This window comes from Ranitomeya variabilis, chromosome 8 (genome assembly GCF_051348905.1).
Source record: "Ranitomeya variabilis isolate aRanVar5 chromosome 8, aRanVar5.hap1, whole genome shotgun sequence".
NCBI lineage: Eukaryota > Metazoa > Chordata > Amphibia > Anura > Dendrobatidae > Ranitomeya > Ranitomeya variabilis.
The window spans coordinates 109,744,108-109,760,783 of NC_135239.1; the positions used below are offsets into that span (position 1 = coordinate 109,744,108).

The 16,676-nt window shown below is 49.3% G+C and overlaps 1 protein-coding gene across 4 annotated transcripts in view; it reads left to right on the plus strand.

Moving 5' to 3' along the window:
- The window catches only part of TMCO1 (transmembrane and coiled-coil domains 1), a 114,039-nt gene that overhangs the window by 6,245 nt on the left and 91,118 nt on the right, over nt 1–16,676 (plus strand). The window lies entirely within an intron of this gene.

The window sequence follows — 16,676 nt, forward strand, 5'->3', positions numbered from 1 at the left end:
CGCACACATAGCACCACCTGTAGGGGGGCCCGGCCTATAGCTCAGTGACCGCTCTGTATAGGCTGCAGTACCTCACACATAACACCACCTGTAGGGGGGCCCGGCCTATAGCTCAGTGACCGCCCTGTATAGGCTGCAGTACCGTACACATAGCACCACCTGTAGGGGGGCCCGGCCTATAGCTCAGTGACCGCCCTGTATAGGCTGCAGTACCGTACACATAGCACCACCTGTAGGGGGGCCCGGCCTATAGCTCAGTGACCGCCCTGTATAGGCTGCAGTACCTCACACATAACACCACCTGTAGGGGGGCCCGGCCTATAGTTCAGTGACCGCCCTGTATAGGCTGCAGTACCGCACACATAGCACCACCCGTAGGGGGGCCCGGCCTATAGTTCAGAGACCGCCCTGTATAGGCTGCAGTACCGCACACATAGCACCACCTGTAGGGGGGCCCGGCCTATAGTTCAGAGACCGCTCTGTATAGGCTGCAGTACCGCACACATAGCACCACCTGTAGGGGGGCCCGGCCTATAGCTCAGAGACCGCCCTGTATAGGCTGCAGTACCGCACACATAGCACCACCTGTAGGGGGGCCCGGCCTATAGTTCAGAGACCGCCCTGTATAGGCTGCAGTACCTCACACATAACACCACCTGTAGGGGGGCCCGGCCTATAGCTCAGAGACCGCCCTGTATAGGCTACAGTACCGGACACATAGCACCACCTGTAGGGGGCCCGGCCTATAGCTCAGTGACCGCCCTGTATAGGCTGCAGTACCGTACACATAGCACCACCTGTAGGGGGGCCCGGCCTATAGCTCAGTGACCGCCCTGTATAGGCTGCAGTACCTCACACATAACACCACCTGTAGGGGGGCCCGGCCTATAGCTCAGAGACCGCCCTGTATAGGCTGCAGTACCTCACACATGACACCACCTGTAGGGGGGCCCGGCCTATAGCTCAGTGACCGCCCTGTATAGGCTGCTGTACCTCACACATAACACCACCTGTAGGGGGGCCCAGCCTATAGCTCAGTGACCGCCCTGTATAGGCTGCAGCAGTGCACACATAACACCACCTGTAGGGGGGCCCGGCCTATAGCTCAGTGACCGCCCTGTATAGGCTGCAGTACGTCACACATAACACCACCTGTAGGGGGGCCCGGCCGATAGCTCAGTGACCGCCCTGTATAGGCTGCAGTACCTCACACATAACACCACCTGTAGGGGGGCCCGGCCTATAGCTCAGAGACCGCCCTGTATAGGCTGCAGTACCTCACACATGACACCACCTGTAGGGGGGCCCGGCCTATAGCTCAGTGACCGCCCTGTATAGGCTGCTGTACCTCACACATAACACCACCTGTAGGGGGGCCCAGCCTATAGCTCAGTGACCGCCCTGTATAGGCTGCAGCAGTGCACACATAACACCACCTGTAGGGGGGCCCGGCCTATAGCTCAGTGACCGCCCTGTATAGGCTGCAGTACGTCACACATAACACCACCTGTAGGGGGGCCCGGCCGATAGCTCAGTGACCGCCCTGTATAGGCTGCAGTACCTCACACATAACACCACCTGTAGGGGGGCCCGGCCTATAGCTCAGAGACCGCCCTGTATAGGCTACAGTACCGGACACATAGCACCACCTGTAGGGGGCCCGGCCTATAGCTCAGTGACCGCCCTGTATAGGCTGCAGTACCGTACACATAGCACCACCTGTAGGGGGGCCCGGCCTATAGCTCAGTGACCGCCCTGTATAGGCTGCAGTACCTCACACATAACACCACCTGTAGGGGGGCCCGGCCTATAGTTCAGTGACCGCCCTGTATAGGCTGCAGTACCGCACACATAGCACCACCTGTAGGGGGGCCCGGCCTATAGTTCAGAGACCGCCCTGTATAGGCTGCAGTACCTCACACATAACACCACCTGTAGGGGGGCCCGGCCTATAGCTCAGAGACCGCCCTGTATAGGCTGCAGTACCTCACACATGACACCACCTGTAGGGGGGCCCGGCCTATAGCTCAGTGACCGCCCTGTATAGGCTGCTGTACCTCACACATAACACCACCTGTAGGGGGGCCCAGCCTATAGCTCAGTGACCGCCCTGTATAGGCTGCAGCAGTGCACACATAACACCACCTGTAGGGGGGCCCGGCCTATAGCTCAGTGACCGCCCTGTATAGGCTGCAGTACGTCACACATAACACCACCTGTAGGGGGGCCCGGCCGATAGCTCAGTGACCGCCCTGTATAGGCTGCAGTACCTCACACATAACACCACCTGTAGGGGGGCCCGGCCTATAGCTCAGAGACCGCCCTGTATAGGCTACAGTACCGGACACATAGCACCACCTGTAGGGGGCCCGGCCTATAGCTCAGTGACCGCCCTGTATAGGCTGCAGTACCGTACACATAGCACCACCTGTAGGGGGGCCCGGCCTATAGCTCAGTGACCGCCCTGTATAGGCTGCAGTACCTCACACATAACACCACCTGTAGGGGGGCCCGGCCTATAGTTCAGTGACCGCCCTGTATAGGCTGCAGTACCGCACACATAGCACCACCTGTAGGGGGGCCCGGCCTATAGTTCAGAGACCGCTCTGTATAGGCTGCAGTACCGCACACATAGCACCACCTGTAGGGGGGCCCGGCCTATAGCTCAGAGACCGCCCTGTATAGGCTGCAGTACCGCACACATAGCACCACCTGTAGGGGGGCCCGGCCTATAGTTCAGAGACCGCCCTGTATAGGCTGCAGTACCTCACACATAACACCACCTGTAGGGGGGCCCGGCCTATAGCTCAGAGACCGCCCTGTATAGGCTGCAGTACCGCACACATAGCACCACCTGTAGGGGGGCCCGGCCTATAGCTCAGTGACCGCCCTGTATAGGCTGCAGTACCTCACACATAACACCACCTGTAGGGGGCCCGGCCTATAGCTCAGAGACCGCCCTGTATAGGCTGCAGTACCGCACACATAGCACCACCTGTAGGGGGGCCCGGCCTATAGCTCAGTGACCGCCCTGTATAGGCTGCAGTACCTCACACATGACACCACCTGTAGGGGGGCCCGGCCTATAGCTCAGTGACCGCCCTGTATAGGCTGCAGTACCTCACACATAACACCACCTGTAGGGGGGCCCGGCCTATAGCTCAGTGACCGCCCTGTATAGGCTGCAGTACTGCACACATAACACCACCTGTAGGGGGGCCCGGCCTATAGCTCAGTGACGGCCCTGTATAGGCTGCAGTACCTCACACATAGCACCACCTGTAGGGGGGCCCAGCCTATAGCTCAGTGACCGCCCTGTATAGGCTGCAGTACAGCACACACAGCACCACCTGTAGGGGGGCCCGGCCTATAGCTCAGAGACCGCCCTGTATAGGCTGCAGTACCTCACACATAGCACCACCTGTAGGGGGGCCCGGCCTATAGCTCAGTGACCGCCCTGTATAGGCTGCAGTACCTCACACATAACACCACCTGTAGGGGGGCCCGGCCTATAGCTCAGAGACCGCCCTGTATAGGCTGCAGTACCGCACACATAACACCACCTGTAGGGGGGCCCGGCCTATAGCTCAGTGACCGCCCTGTATAGGCTGCAGTACCTCACACATAGCACCACCTGTAGGGGGGCCCGACCTATAGCTCAGTGACCGCCCTGTATAGGCTGCAGTACCTCACACATAACACCACCTGTAGGGGGGCCCGGCCTATAGCTCAGAGACCGCCCTGTATATGCTGCAGTACCGCACACATAACACCACCTGTAGGGGGGCCCGGCCTATAGCTCAGTGACCGACCTGTATAGGCTGCAGTACCTCACACATAACACCACCTGTAGGGGGGCCCGGCCTATAGGTCAGTGACCGCCCTGTATAGGCTGCAGTACCTCACACATAGCACCACCTGTAGGGGGGCCCGACCTATAGCTCAGTGACCGCCCTGTATAGGCTGCAGTACCGTACACATAGCACCACCTGTAGGGGGGCCCGGCCTATAGTTCAGTGACCGCCCTGTATAGGCTGCAGTACCTCACACATAACACCACCTGTAGGGGGGCCCGGCCTATAGCTCAGTGACCGCCCTGTATAGGCTGCAGTACCTCACACATAACACCACCTGTAGGGGGGCCCGGCCTATAGGTCAGTGACCGCCCTGTATAGGCTGCAGTACCTCACACATAGCACTACTTGTAGGGGGGCCCGGCTTATAGCTCAGTGACCGCCCTGTATAGGCTGCAGTACCTCACACATAACACCACCTGTAGGGGGGCCCGACCTATAGCTCAGTGACCGCCCTGTATAGGCTGCAGTACCGCACACATAACACCACCTGTAGGGGGCCCGGCCTATAGCTCAGTGACCGCCCTGTATAGGCTGCAGTACCTCACACATGACATCACCTGTAGGGGGGCCCGGCCTATAGCTCAGTGACCGCCCTGTATAGGCTGCAGTACCGCACACATAACACCACCTGTAGGGGGCCCGGCCTATAGCTCAGTGACCGCCCTGTATAGGCTGCAGTACCGCACACATAACACCACCTGTAGGGGGCCCGGCCTATAGTTCAGAGACCGCCCTGTATAGGCTGCAGTACCGCACACATAACACCACCTGTAGGGGGCCCGGCCTATAGCTCAGTGACCGCCCTGTATAGGCTGCAGTACCGCACACATAACACCACCTGTAGGGGGCCCGGCCTATAGCTCAGTGACCGCCCTGTATAGGCTGCAGTACCGCACACATAACACCACCTGTAGGGGGCCCGGCCTATAGCTCAGAGACCGCCCTATATAGGCTGCAGTACCTCACACATAACACCACCTGATGATACCAAGACCAGGCAACATGCTAGATACTGAGGGGAGAAGAATAGCGCTAAATAATGCCAAACAACCCCTCACCAAAATAAACCAACTCCATAAGAGCCATAGGAATAGGAGAAAACTCGGAGTGTATAGGTAAAAAATACTTTATTAGTGCACATATAATTTACATAATAGTTTATCCATACAAAATATACACAAGATTCAGTAAAATACCAGGATGATAAATAGGATAGGTGGGAGTCCCCCAGTGTGCACCGTCTATGGGGCTAGCATGCAAACTACTAATGGAAGAGACCTACTGCTATACATGCGTATGAGGCTGTAAGCCAAAGTGGCATAACATGACAGATAATAGAAGCTGCTCTTACCGCTGCTAGGCACCCAGGCGGCGCACACCGGGTAGGATCCTCAGGCACAGTCCCCGACGCGCGTTTCGCCCACGAAATAGATTGCTTTATCAAGGGGAGATGCCCCCGAGCGTGTCCACCATCTTTAAATGTCGCCGGCAAGTAACCATGTGACCGGTCACATGTCCGGCGATATCCAATGAACGCTGGGTGTACCGGCGCATGCGCATTCTACACGCCGAGCCCCACGTCGCAGAGGGCGTCATGCATCACGGGCGTGCCTGGGAACAAAGACCCAGAGTGCACGCATGAGGCAAAAGAGACGCCGCCGTGGCAGAGAACAAGGAGAGAAGCGGCGCATGCGCACTCCCACGTGGAATCGGCCAGTAAGTATAAAGAAGACTCCAAAGACAGAGACTTGTTACAAAATAGAAAAAATAGAAAAAGGGGGAGGTAACCGGTCAGCAGACAGATATAATCCGTAAAGGACACTTAATAGTGATACGGCAAAAAACAACCATTAATATACGGACAAATACCTCCCCCACCACAGAAATAATATAATCACAACAACATAAATTATCATAATTGAAGAGCTGGAAAATCAGATCCGCTTTGTTGTAGTAAGATGAAAGTTGCGGCACAGTGGGGGAGATTCTGCTGCGGCCAGCGGTGATGTAAACATGAGGAGATGCAAAAACGCTCAGACATCAATAGATTAAAACTAGAGAATATATGACAAAAAGAAAAGACATTAATAAAGGGAATTTAAAAACAAAATAAAATAACAGTAGTAGGATCCCAGATGAACACCCACCCAAGGGGGAAGATGGTATGGAGGGCAAGGGATAATAAAGACAAGGAGAGACATCATTAATACACAATGATTGATATATATATATATATATATATATATATATATATATATATATATATATATATATATATGTATATGTATATATATATGTATATATATATATATATATATATATATATATATATATATATATGTGTATATATATATGTATGTAAACTACTACAGTGTATCAAATATCTGATGCCCCAAGGATACCAAAAAAATCACAAAAAAGAGGAAAAACTTAAGGACTCATTCAGTCCTTTAGGTGTCATTGTGTCTACTCGGACAATCCAGCCAGCCTCACGCTGGGCGAGAACCTTTTTATAATTGCCCCCTCTTAGTCCAAGGTGGATGCTCTCAATACCCCTGACCTGAAGAGTCCTCGCGTCACAATCGTGAAATAGTTTGAAATGGCGAGGGATTGTCTTCAGGTCAGAGGCATCATCTACGGTTCTAGCCGCCTGTATGTCTCTGATGTGTTCGCGGACACGTATCCGCAATTCTCTGGATGTTAATCCAATATAGATTAGAGAGCATCCACACATGGCATAGTACACAACGTTAGATGTACCACACGTGATACGCTGCCTGATGGAAAACTCCTTTCTCCCGTCAGAAGATTTGAAGGTTGTGGCCCGTGCGATATTTTCACACGCCATACAGTGGCCGCATTGAAAGGAGCCCAACACCGGGCCCCTGGTACTAAAAGGGTTAATAATAGGTGCGACATAATGGCTGCGGACAAGCAGGTTACTCAAGTTTGGGGATCTCTTTGCGGTCATTAATGGAAAATCACCCAATGCCTGAACAAGAGAGGGTTCGGTCTTTAAGACCGACCAATGTTTTTTTAATATCTCTCTCATGTTAGACCATTCATGGTTATAAGTTGTTATGAACCTGACTTTGTCTCCATTTGTCTCTCTCCTACGTTTGCTGCCATCAGTATATAGGAGATCTCTCCGGGGCGTCCGCCTGGCCCTCTCAAAGCCCCGCCTAATACTTCTTCGGCTATATCCTCGATCCTTAAAACGTCCTCCTAGGTCAGCCGCCTGCGCAAAGAACCTATCCTCTGTTGAGCAAATCCGCCTCATTCTAAGGAACTGTCCGACCGGGATGGCCCCAATGGTGGTAGGGTTATGTGCAGAATCTGCGCGCAATAAAGCGTTAACAGATGTCGACTTCCTGAAGACGTCAGTTTGAATCCGACGGGTAGTGTCGATCTCCAGCGTGACGTCCAGGAAGTCAACATGCTTCAAATCAAAGTTGTATGTCAATTTAATATTAAAGGGGTTCTCATTAAGCTGCCCCATGAAATCCCCGAGCTGCTGCGCCGTCCCCGCCCAGAAAAAGAGGACGTCATCTATATATCTGAACCAGCACAGCACATGGTCAGCGGCCTGCACCCCCCCGTCGCCAAAAATATACCTCTCCCATGCTCCCAGGAAGAGGTTGGCATATGAGGGGGCACAGGCCGCACCCATGGCCGTGCCACGTTTCTGCAGATAAAATGCGTCCTTAAAGGTGAAAAAGTTATGGGTCAGGGCAAAGCGCAGCAGCTCGAGGATTAATTCACACATGGGGCCGCCCAGGTCGGAGGCCCCCAAGAAGAGGCGGACTGCTGCTAAACCGTGCTCGTGATCAATGCACGTGTATAAGGTCTGTACATCGGCGGTGACCAGAAGGACGTCAGGGTCCACAAGGATGCCGTCAACCCGTGTTAGGACGTCCGTCGTGTCCCTAACGTATGATGGTAATACTTCTACAAGAGGTTTTAAGAAAAAATCTATGAATTTGCAAATTGGGTCACATAGACCCTCAATGCCTGACACGATCGGACGCCCCGGTGGGTTGAAGGGATCCTTGTGGACCTTTGGGAGCAAATAAACGGTTGGTATTCTTGGGGGACCTCACCGTTAGACCATCCAGGACCTTCCTATCTATAATCCCATCCTCAAAAGCCCTCCCCAGGATGGCCTGAAGCTGAGAGGAGAAGGAGGACAAAGGGCTATGTGTTAATTTTGTATATGTGGAGGTATCCCGCAACTGACGGAACACCTCTTTCTCATATTTGTCGCATGGCCAGATCACTATGTTTCCCCCCTTGTCAGCTGGTTTAATTACAATGTCCTTAAAGGACTGTAACTCTCGTATCGCATTTCTTTGCTTAGATGTAAGATTATCGAATCTACGTCTTGAGGACAACTGTCTAAAATCCTCGGTAACCAATCGAGTAAATATGTCCACAGCAGGACATAGTGACAAGGGAGGGAACCTCGTTGATCTGGGCATGCACGCAGGTGGAAACCTACCTTGAGGGTTACTTGATTGTTCCTCCAGAAGATCTTCCAAAGCCTGTAAGGCCTCCCTCTCCATCTCAGATAAAGGCCCCTGGTCAGGGTTATTCCCGTGGTGCAGTTTTTTAAGTATAAGCTTCCGGGAAAATAGATGAAGGTCCTTCAAGGCTACAAAATAATCGAAAGAGTTAGTTGGTGAAAAACTCAGCCCCCTACTCAGGACCTCCACCTGAGCAGCAGAGAGGGACCGAGTGGACAAATTCAATACCTGGAGACCCCCACTGTTATTTGTCCCCTGTTGTTTGCTTGCCACAGTCGCAGCCTTGGAAGTCTGTCGTGTCACAATCTTTTTGGTATATAGGTGAGGCCCAAGTTGTTCTCCCCTTACTTCCGTCCGTGAGGTGTTCCCATCCTCAGAAGGGGCATTAGATCGGGTTGATCTCAAACGCGACCTAGAGCTTGAGACATTTCTAAAGCGGGAGCGTGACCGATCACCCTGGCCACGCCATCTATAAACGTTAGAAGTTTGCTTATCTTGTACATCACGCTTAAATTTCTTAGATTTCTGGCCTTGAATCTCATTGACCCATCTCTGCACTTCAATGTCCATATCATCATTAAGTTTTTTGAGAGCTTCCCCCGACATATCTTTTTTGAGTTTCGTTTGAATAGCCTCAATCTCCGTTATCATCCTGGTATTTTACTGTATCTTGTGTATATTTTGTATGGATAAACTATTATGTAAATTATATGTGCACTAATAAAGTATTTATTACCTACACACTCCGAGTTTTCTCCTACATAACACCACCTGTAGGGGGGCCCGGCCTATAGCTCAGTGACCGCCCTGTATAGGCTGCAGTAGCGCACACATAGCACCACCTCTAGGGGGGCCTGGCCTATAGCTCAGAGACCGCCCTGTATAGGCTGCAGTACAGCACACACAGCACCACCTGTAGGGGGGCCCGGCCTATAGCTCAGTGACCGCCCTGTATAGGCTGCAGTACCGCACATGGGGCGCCCCCAGTAGGGCAATGGGGTACTCTGTACGGGTCCTTCGGTTCTCAGTGGGGATGTCACGGTGGCTGCCGGTCTTTGGAGCAAGGCTTGGAGACGATGACTCTCCCGGTGTTCCTGCTACCGGATCCTGCGCCTCAGAAAGGAGGCCGCCTTTTGCAGGCCAGAACTCCTTCTGGTTTCCTCTCCTTTTGCTATGACTTCGTTTCTCACCCTCTGCAATACAATTCGCTGTTCTTGTCTCTTTCTTGGGATGCTGCTGCACGTGGGGCAAGCGCAGCTCCGTGGCCTTCTGTCTAGGCCTCTCACAGGATCCCACCCCTGTCTGGGACCTCTCTGTCTGCTGCGCTTAGAAGTTCCTCCTTCCCCTCTGGCTGCCTGACAGGTGCTGCCTGGGTGAAGCCCAGTCAGCTTCTGCCTAACCTCCTATCCAGACCACCAGTTTTACCTAATTGTGAAGAGTGCCCTAATAAATAGGAGCATAGCTCCCCCTGGTGGACTGGAGTGTGAAGTGTGTTGTGTGGTTGTGATACCTGGTAAGAAGATCTCTATTGCCTTCAGACGTAACATCACTCCCCCCTAGAAGAGAATAATATTACTGCAACGACCAGGACCCTGGGGCGCTGCACTCCCCCCGTTAAATCCAGTACTCCCGGACTGGGAAAAGAAAACAACAATACATTAGCAAAAAGACATGCACTTTTTTAAAATGCTATAAAACAAATTAATTAACTGTGCTTCCCTTTATGGGAGGTGGGGACACTTGAACGTTACAAACAAGAACCTATTTACATTACCAACTTGCTTCTTTATCTGACCAATAACAGATGTGCTAACTAACTATGAAATACAATTACCCGTACAGGTATAATATCTACTATTTCTATTTTATTTAAGTGCAAAAACAGTATTCTCTAAGTGCAAACTTTCTACTAACCCACACGGGTTTACTTTATTAAAATGCAGAACAATCTGTTAGGGTATGTGCACACGTTTGGATTTCTTGCAGAAATTTCCTGAAGAAAACCGGAAATTTTCTGCAAGAAATCCGCATTTTTTTTTTTGCGTTTTTTTCCCGTTTTTTTTTCACTTTTTTTTTAGCATTCTGCAAGCGTAATTAGCTTGCAGAATGCTAAAGTTTTCCAAGCAATCTGTAGCATCGCTTGGAAAACTGACTGACAAGTTGGTCACACTTGTCAAACATACTGTTTGACAAGTGTGACCAACTTTTTACTATAGATGCTGCTTATGCAGCATCTATAGTAAAAGATAGAATGTTTAAAAATAATAAAAAAATGCTTATACTCACCTGCAGACAGCTGATCTCCTCAGCGGCGTCCGTTCCTATAGCTGGTGTGTGTGCGCAGGACCTTCCATGACGTCGCGGTCACGTGACCAATCACAGGACCGCGACGTCATCGCAGGTCCTTCACCGCACACCAGCTATAGGAACCGAAGCGGCAGCATGCACCTGAGAGGCGGGAAGACATCGAAGGTGAGTATATCACTATTTTTTAGTTTAATTCTTTTTTTTTTTTACCAATTACCGTATATACTCGAGTATAAGCCGACCCGAGTATAAGCCGACCCCCCTAATTTTGCCACAAAAAACTGGGAAAACTTATTGACTCGAGTATAAGCCTAGGGTGGAAAATGCAGCAGCTACCGGTGAATTTCAAAAATAAAAATAGATGCTCCGTACCGTTCATTATGGCCCCATAGCTGTGCCATATAGTGCTCTGCACCATTCATTATTGCCCCATAGCTGTACCATAGAAGGCTGTGCCATATAGTGCTCTGCACCGTTCAGAATTGCCCCATAGCTGTGCCATATAGTGCTCTGCACCATTCATTATTGCCCCATAGCTGTACCATAGAAGGCTGTGCCATATAGTGCTCTGCATTGTTCATTATTGCCCCATAGCTGTGCCATATAGTGCTCTGCACCGTTCATAATTGCCCCATAGCTGTGCCATATAGTGCTCTGCACCGTTCATTATTGCCCCATAGCTGTGCCATATAGTGCTCTGCACCGTTCATAATTGCCCCATAGCTGTGCCATATAGTGCTCTGCACCGTTCATTATTGCCCCATAGCTGTGCCATATAGTGCTCTGCACCGTTCATAATTGCCCCATAGCTGTGCCATATAGTGCTCTGCACCGTTCATAATTGCCCCATAGCTGTGCCATATAGTGCTCTGCACCGTTCATAATGGCCCCATAGCTGTGCCATATAGTGCTCTGCACCGTTCAGAATTGCCCATAGCTGTGCCATATAGTGCTCTGCACCGTTCAGAATTGCCCCATAGCTGTGCCATATAGTGCTCTGCACCGTTCAGAATTGCCCCATAGCTGTGCCATATAGTGCTCTGCACCGTTCAGAATTGCCCCATAGCTGTGCCATATAGTGCTCTGCACCGTTCAGAATTGCCCCATAGCTGTGCCATATAGTGCTCTGCACCGTTCAGAATTGCCCCATAGCTGTGCCATATAGTGCTCTGCACCGTTCAGAATTGCCCCATAGCTGTGCCATATAGTGCTCTGCACCGTTCATTATTGCCCCATATATGTACCATAGAAAGCTGTGCACTGTTCATTATTGCCCCATATATGTACCATAGAAAGCTGTGCCATTGCTGCTGCAATAAAAATAATAAAACACATACTCCCCTCTCTTGCTTGCAGCTCCTCAGCGTCCGGTCCCAGCGTCTCCGCACTGACTGATCAGGCAGAGGGCGGCACGCACACTATATGCGTCATCGCCCCCTCTGACCTGCACAGTCAGTGCGGAGAGACGCCGGGAAGATGGAGCGGCGCCCGGCGTGTGGAACGCGGACAGGTGAATATGACATACTTACCTGCTCCCGGCGTCCCGCTCCTTCCCCCGGACAGCTGGTCTTCGGTGCCGCAGCCTCTTCCTCTGTCAGCGGTCACCGGCACCGCTGATTAGAGAAATGAATAGGCGACTCCACCCCTATGGGAGTGGAGTCCATATTCATTTCTCTAATGAGCGGTCCCACGTGACCGCTGACAGAGGAAGAGCTGCGGCACCCGGAGACCGTGGGATGGGCAGGGGGAGCGCCAGGAGCCCCGGAAGCAGGTAAGTATGCCTCAGCGCCCTCTCCCCCTCACCCGCCGACCATGACTCGAGTATAAGCCGAGAGGGGCACTTTCAGCCCAAAAATTTGGGCTGAAAATCTCGGCTTATACTCGAGTATATACGCTATATGGTGCCCAGTCCGTGGAGGAGAGTCTCCTCTCCTCCACCCTGGGTACCAACCACACATAATCTGCTTACTTCCCGCATGGTGTGCCCAGTCCGTGGAGGAGAGTCTCCTCTCCTCCACCCTGGGTACCAACCACACATAATCTGCTTACTTCCTGCATGGTGTGCACAGCCCCATGCGGAAAGTATACAGATCAATGCACTCCTAGGTGTGCGGAATCCCCGCAATTCCGCATTTTTAATGAACATGTTGCTTTTTTTTCCGCGATGCGATTTTTTTGCGGAAAAAAATGCAACATTTGCACAAGAAATGCGGAATACACTGTAAATAATAGGAGGCATATGTTAGCGTTTTTTCACGTTTTTATCACGTTTCTATAGCGAAAAAAACGCGAAAAATACTGAACGTGTGCACATGGCCTCAACCCCACGGGCTCACTGCATTTTTCCTCAGTTTATTCAAAGTAAATTATCAAACTTTTTCTTACTATCTAAATTTCTAACTACATACTATCGGCTATGTAAACATTATTACTATTTTAAACCTACACTTCTAACTTTATTTGCTATATTACTCTATAATATATTAACTTTTTATCAAAGTGTAACGATTCAACATTCCCTTTAAGGGCAAAATAACATTAGTCTTTTCTGAGGTAATGCAAAGTAATTACATCATAAGTATTCAAGTCAATTTAAAGGTGACTTGATGCGAGGGACCCGTGACAAACCCCCAACGTTGGCCTCTTGGGTGGGCTACAAGATGTGTATTCTGACTCGGAATTCTGCCACACCAACGGGTTTTTTTTCAGGTCTGAAAAGCAAAGTAATTTTTACAGTAAGTTTAACAGCAGTTTCTGTTAAGAGACAGTCTCTGTAAAAGCCTCCTTTGGGTCATTCCATGTCAAGTGGACCAGTGGTCCCCACTCGACCTCCGATTTTGCTGAAAATTTATAAGGATGTACATGTACAGGTCCTTCTCAAAAAATTAGCATATAGTGTTAAATTTCATTATTTACCATAATGTAATGATTACAATTAAACTTTCATATATTATAGATTCATTATCCACCAACTGAAATTTGTCAGGTCTTTTATTGTTTTAATACTGATGATTTTGGCATACAACTCCTGATAACCCAAAAAACCTGTCTCAATAAATTAGCATATTTCACCCGTCCAATCAAATAAAAGTGTTTTTTAATAACAAACAAAAAAAACATCAAATAATAATGTTCAGTTATGCACTCAATACTTGGTCGGGAATCCTTTGGCAGAAATGACTGCTTCAATGCGGCGTGGCATGGAGGCAATCAGCCTGTGACACTGCTGAGATGTTATGGAGGCCCAGGATGCTTCAATAGCGGCCTTAAGCTCATCCAGAGTGTTGGGTCTTGCGTCTCTCAACTTTCTCTTCACAATATCCCACAGATTCTCTATGGGGTTCAGGTCAGGAGAGTTGGCAGGCCAATTGAGCACAGTAATACCATGGTCCGTAAACCATTTACCAGTGGTTTTGGCACTGTGAGCAGGTGCCAGGTCGTGCTGAAAAATGAAATCTTCATCTCCATAAAGCATTTCAGCCGATGGAAGCATGAAGCGCTCCAAAATCTCCTGATAGCTAGCTGCATTGACCCTGCCCTTGATGAAACACAGTGGACCAACACCAGCAGCTGACATGGCACCCCACACCATCACTGACTGTGGGTACTTGACACTGGACTTCAGGCATTTTGGCATTTCCTTCTCCCCAGTCTTCCTCCAGACTCTGGCACCTTGATTTCCGAATGACATGCAAAATTTGCTTTCATCAGAAAAAAGTACTTGGGACCACTTAGCAACAGTCCAGTGCTGCTTCTCTGTAGCCCAGGTCAGGCGCTTCTGCCGCTGTTTATGGTTCAAAAGTGGCTTTACCTGGGGAATGCGGCACCTGTAGCCCATTTCCTGCACACGCCTGTGCACGGTGGCTCTGGATGTTTCCACACCAGACTCAGTCCACTGCTTCCTCAGGTTCCCCAAGGTCTGGAATCGGTCCTTCTCCACAATCTTCCTCAGGGTCCGGTCACCTCTTCTCGTTGTACAGCGTTTTCTGCCACATTGTTTCCTTCCAACAGACTTACCATTGAGGTGCCTTGATACAGCACTCTGGGAACAGCCTATTTGTTGAGAAATTTCTTTCTGGGTCTTACCCTCTTGCTTGAGGGTGTCAATGATGGCCGCCTTGACATCTGTCAGGTCGCTAGTCTTACCCATGATGGGGGTTTTGAGTAATGAACCAGGCAGGGAGTTTTTAAAAGCCTCAGGTATCTTTTGCATGTGTTTAGAGTTAATTAGTTGATTCAGAAGATTAGGGTAATAGGTCATTTAGAGAACCTTTTCTTGATATGCTAATTTATTGAGACAGGTTTTTTGGGTTATCAGGAGTTGTATGCCAAAATCATCAGTATTAAAACAATAAAAGACCTGACAAATTTCAGTTGGTGGATAATGAATCTATAATATATGAAAGTTTAATTGTAATCATTACATTATGGTAAATAATGAAATTTAACACTATATGCTAATTTTTTGAGAAGGACCTGTATGACTCAAGACCAAAAACCAATAGTAACTGGTGCTTTGCCCTGTACACCAAACATCTACATGACTTTGCATTGCTGCAATATCACGGTCAAAGCATATGTATTTGTGGAAATATTCACACCCACATATGATGAAAAACTTAAAAAAAACGAATTTTACCTATTTTTAGGTCAAATTTCTCAAAAAGGGTACCCCTAAAATATAATATTTCTGATATCATTAGAAAGAGCAAATTTTTCTCTACAAGGATCATTGTTTGTTTTTTTGGAGTCTCTCAGTTTAAGAAATGAAAAATGCCACTGAACATGGTGTTATTTATTAATACGCAATGAGTGGTAACTGCACTATTCAAACCCTTGCGTTGGTCCATGGTGGTTATACCACAACCAATTCCCTAAGAATTGGTATTATAATCCTATTAAGAATTGTAATAATGCTGTCTATCGAGAATTGGCAGCCCCATCGCCTAGGAGCCATGGCCGATAGCCGTGCAAGGCGAGCCTCGGGCGGTCTCTTTATCGCAGGTTCCGAAGCCTGAGGGTGGGTGTCTTTGCCTAGGATCCCAAGCTTAATATTGGGTATCTTTTGTTGGTTCCCAAGCCATAATGTTCAGTCTAAGTGGTCTGGAATTGTTGCTGAATTTGCAACATAATCGGTTCAGAGAAGCTGTATTGTCGGCCCATTGCTGTTGCAGCTGTGCTGAAATTATTGCAATGATTGACTGCTCGGGAATCCAGCATGTATCATTTCTCACAGGCCAGTGAAAGAAGCTAGCTGGTCCATGAGGATGCATAAAATTTATTAATGCATCATGCTCGTCGACTGAAATTTCAGAAATATTTCCAATCCACCAGTTCCTATCGTAAATGCAGGCAATGTATTGCCCTGGCTGGAGGTTAGCAATTTGGCACAAAAGGCATTTCTGATCTGACAGATCTATCTACATGGGCAATGAAAGATGATGGGTCATTTGACACCCTTGAAATGCAAATCTTTTTGTCATCAATTGGCGCAAACTGGTGATTTTCTCTTGTTCCAGCAATCGTATGTCCATCTTTGAACCTTTCCTCTTGAACTACCCGTATTTCGTCAATTTTTTCTTTTGGAACAAAAAAAAAAACTTGATTCCATGCAGTTGCTCGTTGCAAAAGTTGAATAAATCCACCGGGGTCAGTATTTGGTTTTCAGTTGGGCCTTGAAGACTGGCATGAGCTGCCAACCTCTTTGCTGTCCCTCCAATCCCATCACAGGGCGACTTTCCATGACTGGTACCAAAAAAATTCCATTCAGCGCTGATATTGAAATCAGCATTGTGGTGGCACAAGTAGAGAAAATTTTTAAAATTTTTGTACTGGGCTGCAGATCCATCGCTGAAGTAGTGGATATGACGAATCCCATAGATGAGTCTTGAGATACTCCACAATTACTGTTAAGAAAGTGTGGACTGCAACTGTGTCATGTTGTGAGCAATCACTGATTATGCACAAGCTGATGTTCTGCGCAGCTTCA